The sequence below is a fragment of the Neofelis nebulosa genome, chromosome 7 (genome assembly GCF_028018385.1).
Source record: "Neofelis nebulosa isolate mNeoNeb1 chromosome 7, mNeoNeb1.pri, whole genome shotgun sequence".
Classification (NCBI taxonomy): domain Eukaryota; kingdom Metazoa; phylum Chordata; class Mammalia; order Carnivora; family Felidae; genus Neofelis; species Neofelis nebulosa.
Window position 1 is genome coordinate 131,125,276 of NC_080788.1, and position 12,858 is coordinate 131,138,133.

Consider the following 12,858-nt stretch of genomic DNA (forward strand, 5'->3'; position numbering starts at 1 on the left):
ATTTTTGATAAGTTTCTAAGTACTTATCTTGCTGAATTTTAGGTCCCTTCGAACGTATTGATTTATTCATCAAGCATTTCCCATGTGTTTAGTGTTTATAACATTGTGCTAAGTATCATGGCAAAGGGGACTCAGACTGGAAAAGTAGGTATGAGACCTTGTTTCTTCTCGTTGGTTTAGCTTTACCTCTTCTTTTCTCCCAGAACTTTTGTGCTCAATTAGTTCTATTTCCGTAGCTAATAACAATTTTAGCTTATGGACTATATTTCTTTCACCCAAGGTTTTATCAAGTAATACATTCTCAATAAGTATTTATTAAAAGAAGGACTAATTGAATAAAGCACGAAGAGTTTAAGAGTGTTGCTGATTTAACAATGATGTTAACAATGGATGGGAACTTCACGTTGACTTAACAATGATGTGCACAGATCCCCAAGCAGAGCTGGTGGGTCTCAAGATTTCTTTCCCAAAATGCCTGAGACTTTTTCTCTGCCAGGAGTTTTGGCATCCAATTCCACCGATCACAAATTGAGCATCATCTTTTAGAATAAAGACACCTGAGAGGGAATTGAAGGCTACTGTTCTTCTTGCATCAATATAAGCTAATGATTTTGTGTGCGTTTGCTTCCCCAAGCTCTAGGCTCCAAAAGTATTGGTTGTAATTAAAATAAAATTAGTTTGTTTTCCTCCCATACCTAAGTAAGCTTAGCTGCACCAATTCAATGGGAGTCTGGGGAGGAGATTAAAACTCATTTGAGATCCTTGAAGGGGTTGCATGCACTTTTCAGTGAGCCTGAGTGGGGTACTACATTTGATTGATGAAAGCTAATCGAAAATATTTTGTAAAATAGATTTTCCCAACCTGGCATGAGAACCTAATTACCAATAAGAACATTGAATACATGAAAAATGAAAATATGTTCCAGACTTCTAGTTACTATGGATTGTTTTGAATAGGTCTTTTCTGTAATTTTATTTTTTCCTAACACAGTGATACAGTTATATTGTGTGTTATGTGACAGGGCAATATATGTTACAAAATTGTTAATAAAAAAAAAAGGAAAACCAGTGGTTAATCAAATAGTTATTTATTGCCAAACAACTGCTGAAAAGTTTCACATTATCTCCTTTAGTTCTTACCAAGTCCTTATGAGGTTAGTAATACTAACACTATTCTGTAGACAAGGAAAGGGACCTGGGGAGGAGATAAAGCCAATAAATGACAGAGCCGGAAGTTGAAACTGGGTCTCTCAGTGAACTTCAGCATTGTCCCATTGCACTGTACCCATATTAATCTATCCATCACAGATAAGTGTGTCCTGTCCTTGTGTCCAGCACGGTGCCTAGGTAGAGTAGTGGACAGTGCAGACATTCTTGTTCTGGTCTCATAGAGTGTAGAACCCCATGGAAGGAGAGAAATTACACAAATAAACACAGAAATAAATATGTACTTACATGTTGGTGTCTATTATTTGACATAAAAAGATAGGTATCGGGGCGCCTGGGTGGCGCAGTCGGTTAAGCGTCCGACTTCAGCCAGGTCACGATCTCGCGGTCTGTGGGTTCGAGCCCCGCGTCGGGCTCTGGGCTGATGGCTCGGAGCCTGGAGCCTGTTTCCGATTCTGTGTCTCCCTCTCTCTCTGCCCCTCCCCCGTTCATGCTCTGTCTCTCTCTGTCCCAAAAGTAAATTAAAAAAAAAAAAAAGTTGAAAAAAAAAAAAAAGATAGGTATGATGAGAGAGAAAAAAAATGGATGCAACTTAAATTAAATGATGTAATGATGAGGTTGGAGTGGTCAAGAGAGGTCTCCTGCTGGTCTAATGGTGGAGGCAGCGTCTGGGTGGGGTCTTATTGGGAGCATACGATGTCGATAGACTAAAGGAAAAGAAAGGATTTGTAAAAGGACAAATGTTTTAAAAATCCATGAGAGAAAAAGGAGCTTGGTTCTCTCTAGAGATTGTGAAATTAGTCTGGGCGGGCTGTGCATGTGCTTGGTCATTGAACTGGCTGCAACATCAAAGTAAAAGGGTTTTAGAGATTCTGCTGAACTTGTCTGCCAAGCCGTTGTCTGGATGCCCTTATACCTTAAAGTTAAAGCAGTTGACGATGACTCACCCCCATCTCGCCTCCCTTTGGTAAGCAATGCTATTTACCTAAATTTCCTAGATGTTTTCTCTTATAGACATCTTCAAAGCTTTCCAGGGGCTTATCTATAGTTTTCTCACAGCTGGAAAAGGAACAGATAAACTCTGAGTTCCACCAAATGGTTTTATGATCCACTAAGCTTTTGGAAAATGTCTGTCTCATGGATTACATTCTGTAGAATATGTGTTTATACTTGATCTCATATTTTCCATGGAAAAATCAGTTTGGAAAACACTTCATACTATACCGTCCTCTGAGATCAGGGTCTCTAGTAAAATATTTAAAAAAAAATTTAATAGACAAAAACTGATCAAAGTTTCAACAAATATCATGCTTAGTTTTCTTCAACACAGCATTTCTCAAACTCATTTGATCATGGAAAACTTTTCTGTTGCTGTTGAGGTGACCTTCCAACCCATTGTTTGGGAAAAGCAGCTTCAACTCCATCACTTAAACCTTAATACATAGAACTCTCTCTAAGGAAGGCATTTTGCTTCTTAAATTACAACTAGACCAAATCAGACATGAGTAAGCAGCTAATAATTCAACCACATTGATATTTTGTTGGCATGTAATCAAATCAATTTAAATGGCACTGAAAAGCTACTCATGTGCTTTAACTCATCTCTTAATTTTGTATTATTTTAATTGACCCACCTATTAATTGATTTGGGGGAAAATTTGTATATGCATTTCATTTCAAAGTCTCTCTAAAAGTAGATCCTAAGTATAACAATCAAAAATATATCCTTGTATATTTTTAGTATCTATACTCAACACACATTTTTGAATTAGTATTCTCTCTTATCCTAACATTTTGAGGAATTAAGTCTTTAATAAATTAAGATAAATAAACCAATCTGTAAATTAATTCCAATTCTTAATTATGTCTTCTGAATCCTATTTTCTTCCCTTATCCATAGGTACACTTATAAAATATTTTAAAGATTTTCTTGAAGTGTGTTAATATATCTCACTTTTATATTAAAAGTTTACTCTCTTCCAAAGTCATGGAGTCTCAGGATCAAATGAACTTGTAATACTTGCTTTGTTTTGTTCATTATATCTTGAGGTGCCCCCTAGGTTGCCCTGGACTTCATACACTCCATGCTGGGATCATCTGTTCTTTTTTATAATTTGAAGTTTCCAGCTCTTTTTTTTTCCTCTCAAATTTGTTTTGAAGTAAAAATACCATCATTTTGAAACACTTGGAGAAATGATAGTTCTTGATGCACTTTCTCTTTACTTCTATCAGAATTAATTATTGTATTTTTTTTCTGATCCATATTTGAGTGAAGCAATTAATATTTCTTGAGACACGAGCAAATACCTACTCAAAAATGTTTCAGAACTCTTCCTAATACTAAAAAATAACATAGACATAAATCCAGAGCCCCAAAGTAACTTGCATAATATCACACAGCTAAGACAAGCAGAGCCCTGCTTGGAATTTAGGTTTTCCTGAGTACAAGTATGTGCTCGTTGTTTTCTACCACAAAACCTCATTTCATTAATAAAATTCTAAGGATGACTGGCTTGGTTGTAACCCATGCAAATGTTACCTGTCATGATTTTCCAGATGTTTCTTTAATAACATTAGCACCCCAATGGCTAAATGTTATGCCAGTATGAGTATGTATATGAAGAAGGGAAAAAAATAGCTTTTATTTTAGAAAGACAAGACATCATTGTTATCAACAGATAGTAGCTAATAGCTAAATACGAAAATTTGTGTTTTGAGGCAAAATGCATTTGGATTGTTTAGCTGATTTTTTTTTCCTATTCACTATAGGTTACCATACTGATTTCTAACTAGATGGATGCCTCTGTGTGTGTGTGTGTGTGTGTGTGTGTGTGTGCGTGTGTGTGTGTAAGATAGACAAAATTTGTCATCAGATAGTACTCTTTAATTAATAAGAAAATATGTAGAATTTTTGAAGTTGCCTAACTCTTAAAGAAAGAAATAAAGAGAAATTCTCAAATTAACCCATGTCTGATATAGCACCTCAACTTGTATTAATCCCTTTTTAACCACTTTGGTCAATAATGATAGATACAATTAACTGATCTGTTTTTTTACTCAACATATATTAATGGGGTGACTATTTTAGGTCAGATGCTTATTCTATGAGTTGGAGAAAGGCTAAAATAAGACTGAAATGGTCCTTGCCCTCATGAAGTTTCTTTTGAAAGGGTTAGAGTCAAACAGTAAACTTGTAAACAATTTACAGATTGTGAACAGTGATATAAAGCTCTTATACTGGAGAATAAAATGTGGAGGTTGACATTTAAGTAGAGTCCTGAACAATGAGAATGAACTAGTCGTGCAAAAACCTCACTAAAAGCAGTTCTACTCAGAAGGAATAGCTGTTGCAAAGCCCTAGGTCAGGAAATATCTTGATGTGTTTAAAGAACATTAAACAAAACAAATGTTTTTGTTTAGCCGGCATAGCAGCTCAGAACCTGGAACCTGCTTTGGATTCTGTGTCTCTTTCTCCGCCCCTCCTCTGCTGTCATTCTCTCTCTCTCTCAAAAATAAATAAACATTAAGAAATTTTAAAAATGCTAATGCAGATCCTGTAGTGTCTGGTAGAACATAATAAAAGGTATTAGTTCTATTTTATGTGCCAACTGGAACACCTGAATGTTTTTAAGCAGAAAGAATGATATGATCTGACTTATGTTCTGTAACTATTCATCTGGATGAAATATAGAAAGCTGACTATAGGAAGTGTGGTATAAGCATTAGTTTCAACCAAATAGTCCATGTTTCATATTTCTTGGAGTTGAGTGGGGCCATGTCACTGGTCGGCTTAGTCATCAAACCCCCATCAACAGTGCTCCAGCCCTTTACCTTTTGTGCCACAGCCGTGGAGGAGGCTGAATATTCCAGATGCCGCTCTGTACGATGGTGGAGTCTCAGTCAGCCTGGGCCCCTAAATGATGATACACAACAGAGTCCCTTGAAAGTCCATAAGAAGTATATAACAGGAGCATGAAAGGAATACTAGTTGGGTTAAGCCACTGCCATTTTGGAATTGTTTGTAACCACGGCATAACCAGACTTATCATGGGTAATACAGAGGGCAATGCGGGAAGAGGAAAACAAGATAAATGTTGTAATACTTCACATGAGAAGCAATGTTATCTTGAATTACTGGCGGCTGCAGAGTACAGAGATCAAATTGAAATGGATTTGAATTGCATTATGTAGGTAAAGCAGACAAAACTGGTGGGCAGACTGGATGTTCTGAGTGTCTTCGAAATGGACAGTCTATTTTATCAATTGTCTGTTGGAACCTGAAACCCGTTCCCACACTGATCGTTACTATCACCTCCATAGCAGGAGCTGGAAGCCCAGAAACTCCATTCTCCAGACCGTCTCAGAGGCAGGGTTCCAGTTTATGCCCTGCAAATGGAAAACTCTTGTTAAAGATTCGATAGGATGAGAAGAATGGACAGTCACCTTGGCTTCAGCTCAGAGGTGTCAAAGCTTTGGAAGATGGCAGGCAGGAGATTTTTGCCAACAGATTCCAGGCATCAGAATGTGAATCGACCCATTTGGTGCCGAGAGCCTTGTTTGGGGTTGACAGTGATTTCTGGAAAGGCAGCAGCAATTTCCCAGACCTTTACTGTCTCCACTCACCCAACAGTTTTATAACCCTCTAATTCTTTGTACTATAATCTCTGCTTAATGGAAATACCTAGAGTTGTTTCTGTTTTCCACACAAGCTATTCATTACCCAGTATAATACAGCATGTATATTTTCTAACAAATCACCTTCATAATCAGAGGAAACGAACGCTCAGAAAGTTAAGGGCATTGTCTAAGATCCTTTCATTATAATTGGTGTAACTGGCCCATAAAGCCAGTTCATAACTTGTGATTCATTACTTGTGCTCTTTCTATTACGGCATGTCTCTCTAAATCTTAATATTCTTCTCTATAAAATGGAATTTTAAACAATTCCCTTGTAATCTTAGAGCCTATGATTGACACTATCACAATCTAGGCATTCTTACTTCAGCAATGAAATTTCTGCTTATAAGGAAATGATACCTACTGGTGCATCTCGGCACATTTTTATTTTCCATCTGATTCTCATTTTAGCATAAAGCTACTAAATCAGATTTCATAATTTGAAACTCTTTGAATTTGCTGGTTTAGCTTACAGGTAAATGATACTATGCAGAACTGCTGTTACAAATCCAATAACACCACAGTGGAAAATGAGAAAATAGACATTATTGAAGAAGTGAGGGAAAAGATTTTAAAGAACTGATTTTTGAGTCAAACGCCTTTCATCGCAGACAGGGGGACATTAAGGAAATGCCTAAAGTAAGCAGAATGTTAAAGCTGTAGTTTGTTGGGGTTTCCCCCCCCAAAAAAATATTTTTCTCAAATATCTTGGGAACATATTTCTTTTTTAACTTATCAAAATAAACTAACTTTACTCTTTCTTCTTCAGAGCCAGGAGTGTCCTTTTCATTTAAGACAAGCTTTAGGTATAAATAAAATGGGCAAGCACTTGGCTAGAGAGTTGATTAAGAAAGGTGAAGAGAAGCAGACACACATGCACTCAGAACACGTAAGTACACATACAGAGGGAAATAAACCATGTTTTAGGTTTTGCTTAGTGGCAGCCCCAGAAGAACTGAAAGGTCCTAAAAATCAGGTGAGATTATTTAAATATAGTCCTATTATTTATACCATTTACAGCATATTAATGTGCTCGGGCTACCAGAACAAAATACTGCAGACTGAGTGGCTTACACGACAATTTATTTCTCCAGTTCTGGAAGCTGGAAGTCCAAGGTCAAGGTGCCAGCAGCGTCGGTGGCAGTGAGGCTTCTCTTCCTGGCTTGAGATGGGCACCTTTCCACCGTGTCCTACATGGTATTCCCTCTGTGCGTGCAGAGACGAAGACATCTTTGGTGTCTCTGCCTTTTCTTATGAGTCCTATTGAATCAGAGCCCCGACTTTATGACTGCATGTAACCTTCATTGACTCCTTAAAGTCTCCATCTCCAAATATAGACATGTTGGGGGTTAGGGTTCCAACATGTGAATTTGGGGGGGGGGATGTAATTCAGTCCAAAGCATGCATATATATATATACATATTAATTTCTATACACATTTGTTGAATCCTTGTTATGTATATATAAGTGTATATATATGTATATATATGTATGTATATATATATTTGCTGAATATTTGCTGGATATGTAACAAGGATTTGCTGAATCCTTGTTTTATATATGTATGTATATATATGCATTACATATATGTATATGTATGTATACATATATATGTATACATATATATTACATATATATGTATTATATATTATATATAATATATATATATAATATATAATACATATATTACATATTATATATGTGATACATATATATTATATATATTACATATTATATATGTATATATAATGTGTATGTATATGTATATATAATATATAAATACATATTATATATGTAATACATATATATACATATACATACATTACATATTATATATTACATATTACATATACATACATATACATATATATTACATACATATATATGTATATATACATTACATATATGTATATGTATGTATACATATACATATATACATATACATATATATCATATATATAACAAGGATTCAGCAAATGTGTATAGAAATTAATTTGGGACTAATACATTATAGATGGCAATTATGATTTATATCATCACGTCAATTTCCAGTGGAAAAATTTCCAATCTCCATTAAAAAATATTTCCATAAAATACAGACTTCAGTTACAAAGTCAAGGGCTCAGAAAAGAGATGCTGTCTTTATACTTTAACAAACTTGGTCAATATTTTCCCTTATAGTTTTATTCACAGAATTTGTGAATGAGGCTAGTGTGTGATTTTCATCTTCTGTTAGGTCCATTTTCATTGTTCACTTTAAATATAATGTATTTTTTAAAAGGCAATAGCATTGACATTCAATGCCCCTGCTCTCTGGAGAAAAGAGGCACTTCTAAGTTTAGAAGGGAGAGGCCCCAAGAAAGGATAAAAGCCTGGCTCAGTCTATGTGAAATGAAAATGTTCTGTCAATAATAATCAATTTTAAAAACGGCACCACATATTGAGGAAAAAGAGTTGACCACACACGAAAGACTGAAAATGCAGAAAATTAACCAGGGAGGAAACAAAAATATTTCTCCTTCGTAATAGTCAAGAAGACACAGTTTATATCCTATTTCTCGCTTGAAATACGAATTCAAAATGCAAGCAGCTCGTCAGTGAAAGCGATACTCTCCTATATTGTCACAGTGGCTGCAAATCGGAGCTCTGACTTTGAAAAATACGATGAGAAAATATATCAGGGCCTTAAAACTTCACCCCCATTGATCAGGTTGTGCTAATTCTGAGAAGAAATTAGAAGTAAAACTATAAATACTGTGTCAAAGCCTGAATCGTGACCCCCCCAAAGATATCACGTCCCAATGGCAGCAACTCGTAATCATTGCTTTACGTGGTAAAGATTTTGCAGCTGTGAGCAAGGGATCATGAGATCGAGGAATTATCTGGGAATATCCAGCAGGTCCTACGCCTGCTCGTAAGCGTCTTTCTGAGAGGGCGGCAGAGGGAGACACGCACGCACGCACGTACGTACGTGCATGCACACGCACGCACACCCGGAAGTGATGCAGCGTCAGGGCAGGGAGAGATTCAAAGGTGTTCGCTGTGAAAACCCGTGATGCGACAATTCCCCGGGAATGCTGGCTGGCAGGCAGCACAAGCTGGGAGAGGGAAGGTATGGATCCTCTCTCGGAACCTTCAGATGGAGCTCTTCTCTGCCAGCACCTCCGTTCTGGCCCAGTGATACTAGTTTTGGATCCCTGACCCCCAGAACAGTGAGAGGATAAATGTCTATCGTTTTCAGCCAACGAGGTTGTGGTACTTTGTTAAACAGGAAGCTAGTAACATGCGGATAAAAAACAAAACAAAACAAACAAACAAACAAACAAAAAACTTTGTGGCAGTGTCATTTATAAAAGTAAGAAAAAAAAATCAAGCAGTTCCGATTCAAAAAGTATGGATATGATTAAATTAGCCATGGTACATTTATGCAATTGGATATTATTCTGTTTTTTAAGTGTTTATTTATTTTGAGAGAGAGATAGAATGTGAGTGGGGGAGGGGCAAAAGAGGGCGGAGGGGAGAATCCTAAGCAGGGCTTGAATTTACCATGAGATCCTGACCTGAGCTGAAATCCAAAGTCGGGCGCTTAACCGACTGAGCCACCCAGGCGCCCCTGGGTATTGTTCTACTTTTAGGAGAAATATATGTAATTTTAGGTAAAATGTCAACGAAGTTTCCAAAATTAGTCATAAAATGGGCAAAAAGTTATGTAATCGTTATCATGTCTGAAAAACAAATAAAACACCTTTTATTTTTGATTGATTGAGCTCTTAACATGGTGGAAATTAACCACGGGCTAGTATGACCCCCTCTGACTTAATCCTGGGGATACCGCAGAAGTTAAAGGAAAGTGCACGAGTCTGCAAATCGTTGAGAAAAGCACGGGGTAAGGGAAATGTCAAGTAAGTGACACTTGTCGCCTGCCAACAGGAGCAGCAGTTCCAGGATGGCAACCCACTGCATGCATGGTTCACAGGTGTCAGGGATGTCAAGGAAGGTACGACTCACGCAGGGCACTGGATGGAACAATGCTTTACTCACATAGAGCAAGATAGAGTATGATCAGTGTCAGGGGTGAGCAGAGGTCACTGATGGCCAGTGGGTCTCATCCCACAGCCACAGCAGGGAGATGGTCTTCACATACTCTTCTACTGCATGTGAAGGATCATGTTCCCGCCCTGCCAGGAGCAGATAAAGCAGCGAGTTGGACAGGTGTCATATGATGCACACACCTAAGCAGAACAAAGAAAGGTGAGCCCAGAACAGAAGAAGGTATTTCCAAACAAGGTCACATGCACAGCACGGGGGATGAGGGCTCCCTGTTTCCCTGTAAGGAAATGTTCTCCTCTATTCTTCTCAGCTCTGTAGCTAATAACCATGCATATTGATACATTTAGACAGAAATGTTTTGATATCCGCAATGGACTTTGAAATGATCTCAACATATGATAGTTTAATGGATGGATAGAAGAATGAATAGATGGACAGAAAGTACTAATGGCTGAGTCTAAATAACAGGTGTAAGGATGCTCAGTGTAAAATTCTTAACAACTTTGCTCTATGTATCGTTTGAAATCCTTTACAATTAAATGTTGAGTGAGAAAAGTAGGAAAGAGAATACATTTTGAGCCACAGTTTTATTTATGTATACAGTTGACCCTTGAACAAGGTGGAGGGAAGGGTTCGTTGAAAATTCACATATGACTTTTGACTCCCCGATTACCTAACTACTAATAGCCTATTGGTGACTGGAAACTTTACTGACAACATAACTGGTTGATTAACACATACTTGGTATGTTATGTGTATTATGAGAATAAGGTAAACTAGACAAAAGAAATATCATTAAGAAAATCTTAAAGAAGAGAAAATACATTTACAGTATTTGTCAAAAAAATAATCTGTGTATAAGTGGACATGTGTGGTTCAAACTGCTGTTGTTCAAGGATCAGCTGTATTAAAAACATACACATAAAAAAAACATGTCCTAATATGCTGCAATATGAAAGAACTTATGTGAAACAACAGAGGTGAGTGCAAATGATAAGTGGAAAAAACATGGATTTGTTTATAAAGATTGTAGATGACGAAGGCCAAAGGACTGAGGAGTGTAATTGGGTCAGCTCTCTGTGCTGAGGTCCAAAATAACAAATATTGTTTTGAAAGCCAGTGAGAGAGAATGATGCGTAAAGCAGACATCACTTGCTCCCTTGCATATTCTGTAACCAAGTCACATGTGAGAAAGGATGCTTGATCCACACTAGTTGGACGTAAAGTGACTGTCTGCATTTTGTTATCAACTCTTCTATTCCAGGAACCAGCCGTCTCCATAATGATTCACTTCTGGGTCTACATGAAAATATTGAAATCTCTTCGTATGTTCCATATTAAATAGTATCACAAAATGACATGTGGCTCCTCTGAGGAAGGCAGGATACCAGTATTTAGTCCTGACATTGTTGGGTGACTTTTGTACGATGACTTTAACACCTGGTTCTGAAATGGCCTCGTGTGTAGATAGGACTGAATACTTTCTCAAAATCTTTTTTCTAGCTGCATCATTTTCTGGGGAGATGTTAGAATGGAGTAGGCACCAAAGCTCTGAAGTCAGGTGGTTTCTAATTCCAATTCTGCAACACGCTGGTGATATAACCATGGGCACGTTTTCTTGATTTCACAGAACGTGTTTCCTCATCTGTAAAATGGAAAGAAATCAGGCCAGAATCAACGTGAGGATAAAATAACAAAACAGGTAAGGCACGTGACATTAGATTCCTTATATAATACATTGTCAACAGTTGCTTTTGCTGATAAAAATTTCAATCTGGTTTTTCTTTGTGAATAGTTTTCCCAGATCATCAAACACTCATATTAGCCTTTTAACTTAGGCCTGATTTGAACACGCCTTGGAGATACTCGCTAAGTACTTGGTATTAGCAGTTCATTAGACATAATTTTTCTCCTGCTCCATATAAGTGGAACCCTTGTTCTGATTCACCTGACAGATGCTGAACTCCCAAAGAGAAGCTTGTTAAACATCCAGCCAACTGGAGAGCAGTTTTTTTTGTTTTTTGTTTTTGTTTTTTTTTTTTTAGTCCAACTGCAAATGTACCAACCAAATAAGCATTTGTTTAACAAGGAACTCAAAGCATTTGTTAGTAGTTACTGTCACCGGAGTCCTGGACCAGTCTTTCTGCCAAAACTAACTCAGTCTGTCCCAAACTCCTGCTCAATCCTCCCACGCTTCCTTTGCCCTTATTTTTTTTTCTTTAACATTTTTCTTAATTTAGCTTTAAAATGCAAGAACCATTTTATCAATGGTGAGCTTTATGTAGTTTTTTTATTTTTCCCTCCCCCCCACCCCCTCTCCTGGTGTTGGTGGAGTGCTGACTGGAGACTGACAGCTAGGTGGTGGAAGCCAAAACTTTTTTGTTATATTTTGGATTCTGTTATTAAGTAGCTAAGTAGACCTTAGTCTATCACTCATCCTATGTGGGTTTAAAGATCTCTATACCCATCTTTGAACAGCAGGTCCATTGTGATCATGCCCTGAAAAAAGAGTCTTTGTTTCTGAACTGACACTTTTGTGCAAAATATAGGGGTCATATTCATATCCATTTCTCCCTGCCCTTGCAGCTTTGTAAGTCACAGTTGATGAAGGCACAACATTCTGTGATCTGATGTAATTCACCATGAAACCGCTATCCATTTTTGACACTTAAGCTCTGCTTGCCAATTTGCAAGTCGGCTTACAGACTGTCCAACCGTGGGGTCAAGCAATTATTCTATGGGCCATTGTGAATTCTCTGATGTGGTTGCTCTCTATGTGATTTGATTAAGAGGGTGGCCTGAGGCCATATACATACACTTCTTAGCAATGAACAATTAGGTAGAGAAGGTTTGAGCATAAATGCTGTAATTTTAAGGACCTGGGACAGTCTTTCTGCCCTTGTCTTTCTACCTCTCTAAATGTTGATACTCCAAATCAGGTTAACAGGTAGAAAAAAGTATTTC

General features: G+C 37.3%; 1 long non-coding RNA gene across 1 annotated transcript; it reads right to left on the reverse strand.

The window, feature by feature from the left end:
* Positions 1 to 6,910: 6,910 nt before the first annotated feature.
* On the reverse strand, positions 6,911 to 8,781 carry LOC131517599 (uncharacterized). The gene is made up of 2 exons (XR_009264677.1): positions 8,675 to 8,781; positions 6,911 to 7,050 (listed from the first exon to the last, which is right to left on the reverse strand). It is a non-coding gene; the product is annotated as an uncharacterized LOC131517599 (long non-coding RNA).
* Positions 8,782 to 12,858: the final 4,077 nt, after the last annotated feature.